General features: G+C 32.2%; 1 protein-coding gene across 1 annotated transcript in view; it reads left to right on the top strand.

The window, feature by feature from the left end:
* Nucleotides 1-15799, top strand: part of LOC125054012 (TWiK family of potassium channels protein 7-like) — a 105561-nt gene that overhangs the window by 28817 nt on the left and 60945 nt on the right. The gene's annotated exons all lie outside the window — the stretch shown is intronic.

Raw genomic sequence — 15799 nt, 5'->3', positions numbered from 1 at the left:
ACCTACAACTGAGATGCATCGCTAATTCGTACCATGACATCGAAAAAACGAGACAGTTTAGGTTCCCACGTGACCTTAGCGATTAACAGATTTCGTTCGTTCAATTTGTATGAAAATCCGTACCATGACCGCTCAGCTGAACCGAAATTTGACAGTTGCGCCTTCCAACTATGACAGAATAAGCGATTCTAAAAAAGTTACTTTTTGTTCAACTTTTTTGTATCGAAATGTCCAAATAATAGTTTAGAACCTATAAAATTCAATATTTGTATTAAAACTTGTTAATAAAGTTAAAATAATAAGATTTATCTACTATGGCTAATACATATATGAAAAAAAAATATATTTTTTATATTTTGAGGTATTTTGAGTTTAGAGAGTGTGATAATAAATTATTAAAATATCGACGGAGATGAGAAACAAGACGGCAATGCCCTTCTACCGACTTCGTAGATATTGAGTTTATAATTTATTATAGATTAACTACTTTGACTCATTGAAGATTTCAGTGTACCTACAAATAATTGCACATGGTTCAATAATATTCAATTAATTATTTAGGCATGTCTAACAAAAACATAATTCCCCAATATATAATATTTACAATAAATAATAATGGCATATCACTAGTAGATATTTATTATAATTAAATTTTTCCTCATTATGTTCATGAATTGTATTATTCTCCTCTGCTTTTTCTTTAAGAAAACAGAGGTGTTTCTCAAATTTATAATTTGTAAATAATAAGCCATTTGAAAGTATTATAATAACAGTATTTATTTCGTTAGGATGACTCCATCAAGATAGAAAAAGATGTCTTGTCTTGTCTTGTCTTGTCTTGAATCAGGCAATGTTCAATTGGATATAAACATATATTCATTTATATATTTCATTCTCTCAATTCAGCGAGTTTGTCAGGTTTAAAGAAAGCTGTAAAGAAAATATAATTATTTATATTATATGAATTAGTTAACGTATAAACTGAATTTGTACAATTTTAAGGGATCAATTTTTATCATTATTTACTTATGATTTTCGAGTTGATTGTAATATCTTATGCAAAGAGTTTAATATCAGGAATTCACTTCGATATAGATATTTATTTTTAATAAACCAATTTTTGAACTATACTTACCCCATCATATTATTTTATAAGTTAAACAATTTGTAAAGCTATATTTATTAAACCGAAATTTTGTAAACACCAAAATATTGAAAGCTCCTATCAAAATTTGAAGGAAACGTTTAAAAATAATAAGTGTCAACTGCACAGCACCAGAAAACTTTACATTTAAAATATATCAAAAGAATAGTTTTATATTAAATAAATATATATATTAAGACATAATAGCTTATTGTAATTGATGAATTATTTAAAATAATTTTATATTTTATTTATTTTTATAGAAACATCTGTCGAAGTAAGTTTGACAGTTAAATTTCTAAACTTACATAGAAACCACAAACAAAATTATCGTTCTTTCATTTGGTCTTGCGATGCAAATACGATTCAGCTTATAGGCGGTCATGGTACGAAAAAATGCGATTGACTTTAGGTACCTAAACTCAACTGCATCTCAACTGGATTGTTTTAAGAAAGTTCATGGTAGGCCCCCAGTTGTAGGTTGTCAATAGGCTCGCAATAAGAGCTCATGGTAGGCCCCCAGAGGAGTTAACTGTACTGTTATAATTCTTTTAACAAATTTAAAATTTAATTTCGAAAATGTTAGGCGACTTTACTTCAGTTTCAAATAAACCTAATCTAATCATTGTTTTGATGTATCAATAAAATCCACGCAACAAACTTTTTAGGTCTGACCCTTAGATTTCTGTATCTAATATGCAAATAGATAATCATCCTCCTGTGCCTGACACACGCCGTTATCTTTTTGGGGCTAAGGCAAGCCGCTTTCTCACGATGTTTCCTTCACCGTTTGACCGAATATTAAATGCACACATAGTAAGAAAGTCCATTGATGAACAGCGGGAGATCGAACCTATGACCTTAGCGATAATAGTCTAACTCAACACTGCTCTTTCTGTAAATGTTTCTTAAACCCAAGTTTATTCCAAGATTTGTAATAAACGCTTATTAATAATTACAGAAATATTAATGTTTTATACATTTAAAGATTTCCTATAGGCATTCTCAGGAACGTATTGACGTATTTTCACTCGTAGGATATATCTGTTGATATATTTCGGATTATGTATGTATTTGTTTGGTTTCTTCAGTCGTCTAGGCGTGACAAATCCTACACTAATATTATTAACCTTACTGTATTAAAATATATTTAATTAAAATACAAAGATGAGGATCACACGAAATCGTTTTGTTTGAAGTTAGTTCAGAATCAGATCGAATTTATTAAATATTGCAGTGCAGTGTAGGCCTAGTGGCTTGAGCGTGCGATTATCACCCCTGAGGTCGTAGGTTCGTTCCCCGGCTGTGCTCGAATGGAGTTTCTGTCTATGTGCGCATTTAACATTCGCTCGGACGGTGTAGGAAAAACATCGTGAGGAAATCGGCTTGACTTAGACCCAAAAAGTCGACGGCGTGTGTCAGGCACAGAAGGCTGATCATCTACTTGCCTATTACATTGACAAATAAACATGAAACAGATACAGAAATCTGAGGCGCCATTGATTTTTTTTTATTTATTAAAAATTGTTTTCGTAGTTGATTTGTTGTCAAGAAAAATATAATCGAAATTAAAACAATATTTTGGATTATTTACTAAACTTTTCAAGAAACGCCAGCCTTTTCTACAGCTAGCATAGCATCTATAAAAAAATACTAATTGCGAGCTCTCGCATTTGTCCATGGGTGTCTATCACTTAACATCAGGTGAGTCTCATGTCCGTTTACCCTGTTGCCGATGCCGTGTTCTATAAAAAAAAGAAACCGCTGCTAATGTCAGATCATCAATAAAAGCATATGAATTTTCTAATGTATGAGAGAGATTTCAGAAAATTTGCATGCAACATTGTCATCTCATTTATCGCTCAATATGTTATTAAGTGCCTATCGGCCCGTAACCGGATTAAACTGCCTATATCCAGCTCGTCAAAGTGCAGAGGTCACTTAGCAAAATGCATTCTGATTAACAAATAGGTATAGTGGTATAGGCATTTCAAAATTTAGCACACACTAATGCGAATTGTATTCCTAGATAAATAGATTACCAACAAAAAAAGAAGTGCGTGCGTACAAGGTACACATGTGAGAAGTGAAACTTCTTTGTAAATTAATTATTGAGTAATTAAGCTGCCAAAATCCCATAATTTAACTTTACCATTCTTTCTTTATTAATGAATGATATTAAGGATAATTAAAAACCAGAACTACAATTAGTTGTTGTTAAATATATAGAAATACCACAATAATTCCACCACCAAAAAATAATATAACAAATTCATTATCATACATGCTTATGATAATAATGACTTTGTTAATTTATGTCCATATTTTCTAAAATAGCCAACTGGGTCTTAGCAAAAAAGGTCTTGGTTCTGTGCTCTTATAAAAATACAAAACCAACAAACAAAATGGTAATTTAGTTACTTAACATAACAATAACTAAGCTTAAAATATAATAACTAGAATATATTATTAATTTTATTATTTATTTATTTAACATTATCTATTAACAAGTGACGATGAACAAGAGCATGTAGCTGAAATCTTTAAAAAAAAAAAACAAAGAAATTTGCGCCGAAAGAATGACGGAGAGTTTGATGCTAGTCTGTTCTTTATTTGAGATGAGCACTAAATGTAGAGCACACATTGTTTTACTGACGTTCGTAGGTGTACTAATAATATTTAGATTTTTTGTCACTGATACCGTGGAAAAAGTCCGTCAAGGGCACAAATTTGTCACGTCGGTACTGAGGGCCCTCGGTATATTGTATGGCTCTCTGTAGACCTTGTGTGCAACTCGACCTTGACGTGACCTTCTTGAATACGTAAAACTCTGCAATATTAAGGTGTTTTACATTTAGATAATCTAACTTTTTTTGTTCATTATAGTCTTATTAATTACCTCGCTTCATTGTTCGTTACAAAAATTATCCTATTATGAAGCATGAAATATTTTAAATAAATTAATGAGAATGAACGGAACCTTTTGACAACTTTTAATTTTGTCTGTAGATCAACTTTTTATAATTTCGTATGTGTTTTATTTTTACCGTATTTTCTGTCATTTTTTGGTAGGTACTTACTATAAATGTAATTTTTAAATAATTAAACCTCAAGCCTTTAGTTATCTACTTAACTAATTAGAAATAGTGGATTAAACAATTATAATTAAACTGATAACCTACGTTCTAATAAATTCAAAATCATTTATTGATATAGGTAACACAATCTCCACTTATGGACGCCAAAAAAAATATACACATTAATAGTAACAACTATTAGTTTGTGTATGAAATGCTTCTTATTTTACATTTACTGCCAGTTCTCAAATCAAGGGCGTAGAACGGAAGAGAATAACTGGAAATAAACTCTCCGCCACTCTATTTAATCGCCAAGTTTTTTGTTTTACACAACGTTTGTTGCTGCAACCATTACACCATGTTCCACGTGACATCTTAAGTAATAAATAATAATAAAATAAATTAAAAACAAAGATTTGTCCTCTATAAGCAGGAGTGAATAGGAGCACATACATTCTCGCACATTCTCTAATGGTTCGCTTTATATGTGCAGTTAATACTTGTTGGTTCGGTGAGAGAAAACTACGGAAATCATGATTGAGACCCAAAATGTGTGTTAGACACACAAGTTATGCATAAATCAGACCCTTTTTGGTCTTGTGTACATTACAATATAAAATAATCTAAAACAGCAAATTAATTTAAATTTTACAAGCGGTTTGAAGATTCGGCAGAAGTATTCAAGTGTCTACAGTTGATGGATGGCGCCTTTCTAGAACATCTGTCATGGTTTCTTGATTGAAAACGTTTTAGCCGAGACCCTGTTATGCTAAACTGTGCCTATTTTGTATAGCAAGAACGATCAAATAAGAACGAATTATGTAATTCTTAAACCAGCCCTGAGAGCTTTTTACGGAACGTTTTCTATGGACGTTAGATTAACGGTAGAGAAACGTTTTCTTGATTGTTCCTGTGTGGTTAGAGTTTGGAGTATATTTCTAGTTTCTCATAACTGGTGTTGTACATTTATTTATATATTGAAGCAGAAACAACACGGTTTGCAATTTTTTTATATAAAACATGGCGCATACGTTGGCTCACCTGATATTGATACCCATAGACACTTGTAACGCTAAAAGGGATCGCGATTGCCGGATTTTTTAGAATTGGTATGCTCTTGAGTCTTAAGTCTGAGCTCTTAAGTCGAATTGGTTCGGAAATACTTCAGTGTGCAGCTTCAGGTGTGACAAAAACTGCCTTAAAAACGCTCAGTTGTGAAACGCCGGACGTCGAGGTGATACGAGTGGAATTTCGTATTGTGCCTAGACGGTGATGAAACAGAAAATATATAATAACGGGCTCATAAACACATCAAAATATATTACAGGTTTTGTTTATATCTTGGGGGCCATTATGTCATCATTGTTCTTTTAGACTCTAAAATTGTATGTATGTTGATGACACCTTTATTATCAGCTCAATAGCAAATAGCCAGGACCTGGAGAATCTAGCAACTAAAAAAGAAAACAAAACACAGCATACCGGAAAACAAAGAAAATACAACAACGTCAACAAAATACCCTCCAATCCAGTCGGTCCCCGTGGGGAAAGCGATCACCACCCTCCATTACATAAGAAAAACGAAGAACAGCAGGACAGTAATAAAAAACAATAACGTTAAACACTTTCATCCAAAACAAGAAAAAAATGCATTAATAACAATCAGAAATGGAAAAATATGGAGGAGGCTTTTACCCTAAAAATATTTACAACTTATACTAACAATACTTATAATAAGAAATCTTAACTAACCAACATTTGTATGGATTCAATAATAATAATTAAACACATCATGATACCAATATCTTAAACCTTAATATATACAACCAAAGTTATTGTAATCTATTCAATCTACTTACCTAATTAGCAGCCAAACTAATTGTGAAGCTTTACCGGGTGCTACTATGTGTAATCCCGTTGAGTAAATGTTATGGGGTAATGGGACAGAGTAATACAAAATTAGATAGCGACTCATTATTATTAATTTAAAGATATATTGTGATTAGTAGTAGATGATTTATGTTAGGAAATTATTTAATATTAAGCTTGTACTTTAAACAAAATATAGTTTTAATTTTGCTGAAATCCTATGTTAGACTAGTTTTAAAGATACTTTTAATCAGAAAAACTTAACTATTTTTACAACAAAAGTCAGCGTGATCCTCCCGTTAACGGTCAATTATTGTTTAATTATTTAAAACGGTATTGATAGACTGATATAGTTTCGATGTTGTCTTTAGTGTACAGGAGGTGTTATTAAACATTTGAATTTATTTCATTAAAAAAAACGCAATTTTTATAGCAACCCAATTCGACTTAGGGTCCATCAAGAAAAGAGCGTGCCAATTCTTAAAAGGCCGGCAACGCACTCGCGAGCCCTCTGGCATTGAGAGTGTCCATGGGCGGCGGTATCACTTAACATCTGGTGAGCCTCCTGCTTGTTTGCCCCCTGTTCTATATAAAAAAAGCAAAGAACTGATGAAATGTTCCACGTAGTGGGAGGCCGTTCCACGCTTCGCCGACTGGTCCGGCTATCCATTCCAGGACTTTTGTCCCCATCAGCCATCCGTTATTCGGACATACCCCATGTGCTGAAAAATACAGAACGGCCATTCTAAACAATGTTAATCAAATGTTAATTTATTTATTTCGTAATCCTACAGCTAACATAAATGATATATAATAACAAACAGTTACACTGAAAATTTAGTAATTTTTTTAAATGAAAATTTAGTTAGTAATCAAGTAGATAAAATCCTCAAAGAGCTCTGGGCTTGAATTAGCCTGTGCACATCACGAAACTGAAGATACAGACGCCTCATTTAGTCTCGCTTTACACAACCTCAATGGTAATTTTCGTGAATTTCTACAACTACTTGAGAAACTCAAATACCTTTTATATGCCTGAAAAGCTGAACATCAAACGGATAATATTCATAACTGGTATAATTAAATGCGTATTACGCGAAATAACTCGTTAATTCAATGTGCTTGATACGTTAACAACGTAAGAATGTTTTTTTTGTTTTACTGCCATCGTGTCCTTTTTTAATCTCTTATATTGTTACTAAAAACTTCGTGTTGTTACTAAAAACTTCGTGTTGCGCGTCTACATCGCTAATATTATTATTTTCAATATTCATGGGCGCAATTGCTTGCGAGACCCGGTACTACACGGTTTTTAGCCTTCACATATGAGGGTCGCTCGCTGAAGTCAGCACTACCACTGCTCTATATATTTAATATATAAAACTCTCATGTCACAATGTTCGTTCCCATACTCTCCGAAACGGCTCAGCCGATTTTTATGAAATGTTATATGCATATTCAGTAAGTCTGAGAATCGGCTACTATCTATATTTCAAACCCCTAAGCGATAAGGGGTGCCCACCCCAAATTTTATTTCTTTATGTTTTAGAATTTTTTTTTTTGTTTTTATTTTTTATGATACGACATACAACAATACATACAACCCCTTATTTTCACCCCTCTACTATGAACCCCTATTTTTATTATAGTAGATAGATATTTTTATTGAACTAAAAAATATTTCCAAGAAATAATATTCATGGCATCGTTTGTCGGGTCAGCTAGTAAACTTATATAAAAAAAATAACTATAATACACTCAAATGATTCGTTAATTAATTTTGATATGATAATTATATATACTTAAGAATTAATTTGTTAACAAAGTTTACATATTATATTTCCCTTTGTGATAAATGATCACGTCGTGTTAGGCTTTGGGGGATTACTGTTACAGCCCGACGCGGCATAGTTTCATGTTATGGCGGTTTCACCCAGTTATTAAACGACTTTACTGGACTTCTATAACTGTTATTTATAACCCTTTAAAACTTCTATAATACGTATTTATTTTTTAAACATGAATGGACTGTTTTTGTATGTTATACTACTTTTTTGAAGTGAAACTTCTTTACTTCTTTAGGCGCATAAGGGTTACATTTTTACGGAACGTCACGAAGATGTGCAGCGTTTTTGTCGAAGAAAAGGGAGAGAGCGACTGAGATCGATTGAGAGAGAGTGCGTAGTGCGAATTACTTATTAGTATTTTATATTTTATGCAAAATAATTTATGGAAATCTCAAATGACGAATTTGAAATTAAAATGCCACGTGTGTTTATTATTATCGAAGAAAAAAATATCATTTTAATGACAGTTAAATTCCTAACATATCTTTCTATTTTCCTCCTCTAAGTCTCGAAAATCTAAAGTTTTAGATTTGTATAAATATGAACAAGACTTAAAATTTAGTTTGCCAAAGAAGTTTCACTTCTAACATGTGTACTTCGTCCGCACGCACTTTTTTTACTTTTTATGGACTCCTTAGCCGTACCGCGTTGTCTTCGTTATTAATATGAATTTGATAACGTAACAATATATTTAAAAAATGTGATAATGTGGTAATGTGTGATAATGTGGTGTAATATAAAACTTTACTATAATGATATGACTCATAATGTAATTGTAACTTTGTACCCTTTAAGACAAATTTGCACGCCATTTTATCTGGTAGAATATGCGAACTTTAGATTGTACCAACATAACACTTTTGTACAATATTATTTCAAATGAATTATTATTATAATTATCCCGAGTAAAAGTTACGGTAATACAATATAATTAGGGCTTAACTTCTATAGTCAACTTATTTTTATTTATTTATTACAGAATAATACAATTTAAATCATGGCATATTACATTTGAAAAACACTGTTTGTATTAATGTAACAATAGCAGTCAGGAGCGCGATAAATACATATAAAAACTATAAAATTACGTAAAATCAATAATATAGTTAAAAATAAAGAAAATACATAAATTAAAGGCTCCCCCTATAAGGTTTTGTCCCGAAAAATATCTACATATATATATATATATATATATATATATTAATTTAAAAAAATGTTATACGTATACGTACAAAAAAAAAGTACTATAAGTTTTTATTTTACTATATATTTAGCTTTATTTTATATTATTCTGAACCATATTAAGACCACACATAGTTCAAGGAGGTAACATTAACAATAGAATATATCAAATAATCTTATTATATTCATGGATAATCAATTTAAGGCTAGATTTATGAAGCAATCGATTTACCGATTTATTGGTTTCGAGCGCTGAAAACAATATTGATGGATGGTATTCGCCTGTTTTCGATCAATATTTAACCTGTTTTGACAGCCTTCGTCTTGGCTACAAATTATTCGCTGACAAGTTTTGACTTAGTATAAACAATCCTTAAGCATTTATAAAGCTGTATTAGAAACTTGGAGCCGACAAGCTTGAATATAAGGGTTTCGTATTGTAATGGATAGTGTCTAAGACAAAAGAATTGAAAGGAACTTTTCGGCTTATACTATGCGAAACCAAATATGTGAGCTTCCCAATCCAATATAACCAAGGGTCCTTTCCAAAGTTGGTATAACTGCTAAAAGGCCACAGAAAGTCGCCCTATAGCGAAGTCCTGCCAATTATCATAAAAGTTATAATTACACGAACAACTCTAAATCATTACGTAAATTTTTCTTAAACGAATCATTCCCTTTCTATTTATTAATATACCTTAATGTATAAATAAAAAATTGAAGATAAATTGCTAACACAAAAAGGAAAGTATAATGTTTTAGGATGGAGATCCGACGCGCCCCTTGAGATCGGATGACGAAATAACATCCGATAAGTTGATTACCTGTGCGTTTATGGGGATTTAAATTAAAATTCTGCCGAATAATATACCTTTATTTATCTGTTTCTTCCTGTTTACTGTATGTTATATTTGAAAATCTAAAGCTTTTTACATAACAGGTTTTTTTTAATCTATTGAAAAACTATCATGAATTTTAAATATATAATTTATCTTCCTATGATAGCATACAAAAGGCATATATTATTACACGTTTGCTGTCTGAAGTCTTAGTAAGGATTTACACAAGTTCGCTTTACATAATTGGGTTATAGAAACGTGAGTTGTTCAGTTCTTTAGTTATTTCAACACTTCGGGGTTTATTCTATAAGTAACGCACGGCTAGTAGTAGTGGCTAGTATAATTATGGTTCAAACCATAAGGATGTAGGAAAGCTTAGATTTAATATATACGTATATATATATAATTTCTCACCACGCTGCGCTCAACGACATCATGCGCCGCTCTCTTGCCTTCAATGTTCCAGCTATTTTAGAGCCGATGGCAATATACCTTTATTCGTCGTCTCACCTCCCTCAAACAAGCACAAAAGCTGGCGCGGCCGTAGAACAGGCGAGAATAGTAAACGGCTTAAATATAGGAGTCTTTTCTCTAACTTTGTGTGCCGTAGGGTTAGGGTTAAGTGCACATACGCCAATTAAAGAGTAAACTTGGCAGCCTGGTGGATGGTAGCCGTGGCCCCAGAGCTGGTGCTTTCCTCGTTCAACGAATAAGTATCGCAAAACAGTGCGGAAATGCTGCCAGCGTTAAAGGTACACTGCCACAGGGGCCACACTTTTTAAGTTTGTTTTAATTTTATATTTATTATTATTGCTATGTCGGTTAAGTTAATTGACATATTAACACTAGATTGCGCATGCAAGAATTTAAAATAATAATTCTCAAAACTCAAAAAATAAATACAAAATATAAAACACTATATTTTTACGAAAATTTGACTGGCTGTCGGAATTTTAATCCAATAATGAAGAGCCCGTGTAGGTGTCAATGGCAACGGGATTTATTAAGAGATCACGTACTGGCAATATATTCTTTATTAACAGCGAAATAGGTACGTGTGGTACAAATTATAACTTGTTACCGATGTAAGTTAATGTTAAGTAATTGATGACCACAGACTGCAGGAATATTGCCGTGTGGTTACACCATAATAGCCATGCCTACACTAATAATTAAACCGCCAATAATTTAATGAATGGCTCTACGAGGTGTATTGTACGTTTATATGAAACAGGAACATATATGGGTGTTTTAGAAATCTCAAGTACGGCATTTATTCGGCTGAATTTGTATTTCATATAAATAGTCCCAATTAGGCTCTTTGAACGAACGTTGCCTAAGTAAGAGGTCTTCAGACTCGGTTTGCGTTTTAATGTTGAATATTTATAATTCCTAAGATAGTTATTAAATCAGATACAGAGAACTGCCCTGCGATTCTGTAACTCACTTCACGAACTCACACAGCGGTTTTTGCATCGGCGGTCGCTCTTAAATCAGTCGTGAAGCAGTCATTTTATGATTTGGCATTCTGATAAACAATAAACTACAAGCTCCCACCTTTTCAGAATGCCAAATCATAAAATGACTGCTTCACGACTGATTTGAGAGCGACCGCCGATGCGAAAACCGCTGTGTGAGTTCGTGAAGTGAGTTACAGAATCGCAGGGCTGTGCTGTCGGAACATTTATATTTAAAAAAATAATCGCAAAATATGATGCTAAGCTCAAAACTCGAACACGGCTGGGCCAATTTGAGTATTTTTGAAGTTATACATCTTTTGGCGCGTTAGAGAAAAATGATGAGAGTATATTTTTACGATGCGCGCATAATTTTAATTTTTAAGTCAACATTTAATTTTTTCTACAAACGTAGAATATTTTTTTTACAGATTTTTATCTTGTTACGCCAAAGAAGTATAACTTATAACGCGTGTACACACACGTTTTTTGTTTATTTATTCCTTGAACTCTGAGGAAGGTTTTTTGGAGATAAAAAAGGAACATTAATTCTTCTGTATACGCCAAGATATCAATTTTGAGAATAGCAAGCCTTATTTATACCACAGCACATAATGAAAAAAGGTTCCCGAGTGTACTAAAAAGCCTACAAAGATATCTTCACTAAGTGCTGTCAGGAAATACGTCATCATCGCCTCGTCATTTCAAGAACACTCGACATTCTAACACTTAGGCGATTGGCATCCCAATCTCAGTATAGGGTGTCTGAAACCGACGCTTAGGTATCGTATTATAAAGAACATTCAGAGTGCAAGACTTTTTTGCCCCTAATGAACAGATATGCTGAGTTATTACTAGTACTAAACTTATACGATAGTTTCAAAAAATGAATAATACAATATTTGTGTGAATTCACTCTGCAAGCATATAAAGATGTCGATAGCGTCGAAGACAGCATTCAGTAAGCGCAGTCTTTGTTAAGAGATCTGTGCAATAGACTGGTTCTGCCCTTGGTATCGCAAACAACCCTGGCCTTCGCCGTCGCACATTTCTCCTAGGTACAAAGAATCCGAGTTCTTGGAGAACAACCCACTGTTGGTCCCATCTTGTTTCTAATGATTGTGCCCCACCAGTTAGGACGCAGTTTAAAAACCGAACCAAATCAAATCAAAATGATTAGGTAACACAATGTACACTTATGAACGTCAAAAAGAAATCTATATTAATAGTACGGGAGGTAGCAACGTTTGAAAAAAAAGAATTTTAGGTCAGCTGATTTTGTGATATGTCTTCCTTCTTGCACTTCCGGTTAGAGTCTGGGCAATCTGGCTGGCGGTAGTGGTTGCGTTCATTAGTGCGCATCCTATCTGTCCAGGTAAAAATCCTGGATTTTAAAAGCATTTTAAGAAGCGTAATTTTTAATTTTTCGTTTTTAAATACGTCTACCTGACATACTTTTTTTATTGCCAGACATTTTTCACGTTGCTAACTATGTGCCAGACGCGATTTTAAGTTTTATTTTTATAAAAATTTCAAAGCATTTTAGAATGTCTGTAATTTTAATATTATGTTATTTAAATATAAGAAAAACTGAAAATGAATTTGCCAGACATTAATTCGATTGCTAAGCCTTGAATTAAAATGAAAAAGTATTGCAGTATAATGCTTGTAGTACGAGCATAAAAAGGAATATAAAATTAGATTAAAATTAATAATCAACACTTTATTTAAATTGTCCTAATTACTAAATGTAAGTTATGAATAATTCATGCAACGTGAAAAATGTCTGGCAATAAAAAAAGTATGTCAGGTAGACGTATTTAAAAAGGAAAAATCAAAAATTACGCTTCTTAAAATGCAATGCTTCATCATACTGCAATACTTTATCATTTTAATTCAAGACTTAACAATCGAATTAATGTCTGGCAAATTCATTTTCAGTTTTTCTTATATTTAAATAACATAATATTAAAATTACAGACATTCTAAAATGCTTTGAAATTTTTATAAAAATAAAACTTAAAATCGCGTCTGGCACATAGTTAGCAACGTGAAAAATGTCTGGCAATAAAAAAAGTATGTCAGGTAGACGTATTTAAAAAGGAAAAATCAAAAATTACTCTTCTTAAAATGCAATGCTTCATCATACTGCAATACTTTATCATTTTAATTCAAGACTTAACAATCGAATTAATGTCTGGCAAATTCATTTTCAGTTTTTATTATATTTAAATAACATAATATTAAAATTACAGACATTCTAAAATGCTTTGAAATTTTTATAAAAATAAAACTTAAAATCGCGTCTGGCACATAGTTAGCAACGTGAAAAATGTCTGGCAATAAAAAAAGTATGTCAGGTAGACGTATTTAAAAAGGAAAAATCAAAAATTACGCTTCTTAAAATGCAATGCTTCATCATACTGCAATACTTTATCATTTTAATTCAAGACTTAACAACCGAATTAATGTCTGGCAAATTCATTTTCAGTTTTCCTTATATTTAAATAACATAATATTAAAATTACAGACATTCTAAAATGCTTTGAAATTTTTATAAAAATAAAACTTAAAATCGCGTCTGGCACATAGTTAGCAACGTGAAAAATGTCTGGCAATAAAAAAAGTATGTCAGGTAGACGTATTTAAAAAGGAAAAATCAAAAATTACGCTTCTTAAAATGCAATGCTTCATCATACTGCAATACTTTATCATTTTAATTCAAGACTTAACAACCGAATTAATGTCTGGCAAATTCATTTTCAGTTTTCCTTATATTTAAATAACATAATATTAAAATTACAGACATTCTAAAATGCTTTGAAATTTTTATAAAAATAAAACTTAAAATCGCGTCTGGCACATAGTTAGCAACGTGAAAAATGTCTGGCAATAAAAAAAGTATGTCAGGTAGACGTATTTAAAAAGGAAAAATCTAAAATTACGCTTCTTAAAATGCAATGCTTCATCATACTGCAAAACTTTATCATTTTAATTCAAGACTTAACAACCGAATTAATGTCTGGCAAATTCATTTTCAGTTTTCCTTATATTTAAATAACATAATATTAAAATTACAGACATTCTAAAATGCTTTGAAATTTTTATAAAAATAAAACTTAAAATCGCGTCTGGCACATAGTTAGCAACGTGAAAAATGTCTGGCAATAAAAAAAGTATGTCAGGTAGACGTATTTAAAAACGAAAAATTAAAAATTACGCTTCTTAAAATGCTTTTAAAATCCAGGATTATTACCTGGACAGATAGGATGCGCACTAATGAACGCAACCGCTACCGCCAGCCAGATTGCCCAGACTCTAACCGGAAGTGCAAGAAGGAAGACATATCACAAAACCAGCTGACCTGAAATTCTTTCTCGAAAACGTTGCTACCTCCCGTACTATAAATGCTTCTAATTTTACTGCCAGTTCTCAAATCAAGGGCTGGCAATAAACTCTCCGCCAAGTTTTTTGTTTTACACAATGTAAGGAGCTGTCACCATTACACCATATTCCACAAGACATCTTAAGTTCATCAAAACATGTCCTGTATGAGTTTAATTACAAATACATGCGCAGATTTATAAAGATAAATTATTATTTTATCTTTGTGTATAAAAGATTTCAACATGGAATTCGAATTTATCAATTTTTACTTTTCGGACTGGTGATGCGTTTTCGGTTATCTGACAAATATGTGAAAAATGTTTATTCAAGTCACCCTGAAATCCAATAAAACCGGTTCTGTTTTTACGATAGCCTATCTGAATAAAGTGTGATTTTAAAATAAAAGCTAACTGCAACAGGCATGTTTGATTTACAAGTTTTAACCCTACCTCTGTGTTCGATAATTTTGTGTGAGATAATTTTAACGTAACACTTTAAGATAAATTACTGATATAGTTATAATTTTAACCAAAACATAAATAAAATGAAATTTTGTTATCTAAGGAAATTCCATTTAAAATCATAACTATAACAATTTAAAGGTTCTATGGTGACAAACATGTCGCCTTATATTTAGGACAATATCAATTCCTAAAAGGCCGTCAACGCACTTCCCCTACATCCAACGAGCCTTCATATGTCTGCGTACAGGTCGATCTCTTGTAGACCTCTCTACCTCCACTTAAGCTTTTTCTATTTCAAAAATACCAATTCCTAATAGGCCGGCAACGCACTTGCGAGCCCTCTGGCATAAGTGTCCATGGGCAGCGGTTATTACGTAGCACCAGGTGAGCCTCAGTAATATTTGCCCTGTTCTATAATACAAAAGTCCGTATACATGTCGAGCTTTTGCAGACCTTCCTTCCTCCACTTATACCTGTTCCGAGTAGCTTTTAAGCTGTGTATATTCGAGAATTAATTTTATTTTATTTATGTG

The sequence above is a fragment of the Pieris napi genome, chromosome 11 (genome assembly GCF_905475465.1).
Source record: "Pieris napi chromosome 11, ilPieNapi1.2, whole genome shotgun sequence".
NCBI classification, from domain to species: Eukaryota; Metazoa; Arthropoda; class Insecta; order Lepidoptera; family Pieridae; genus Pieris; species Pieris napi.
Note: the sequence above shows the minus strand (reverse complement) of the source record. Positions and strands in the feature narration are given on the sequence as shown.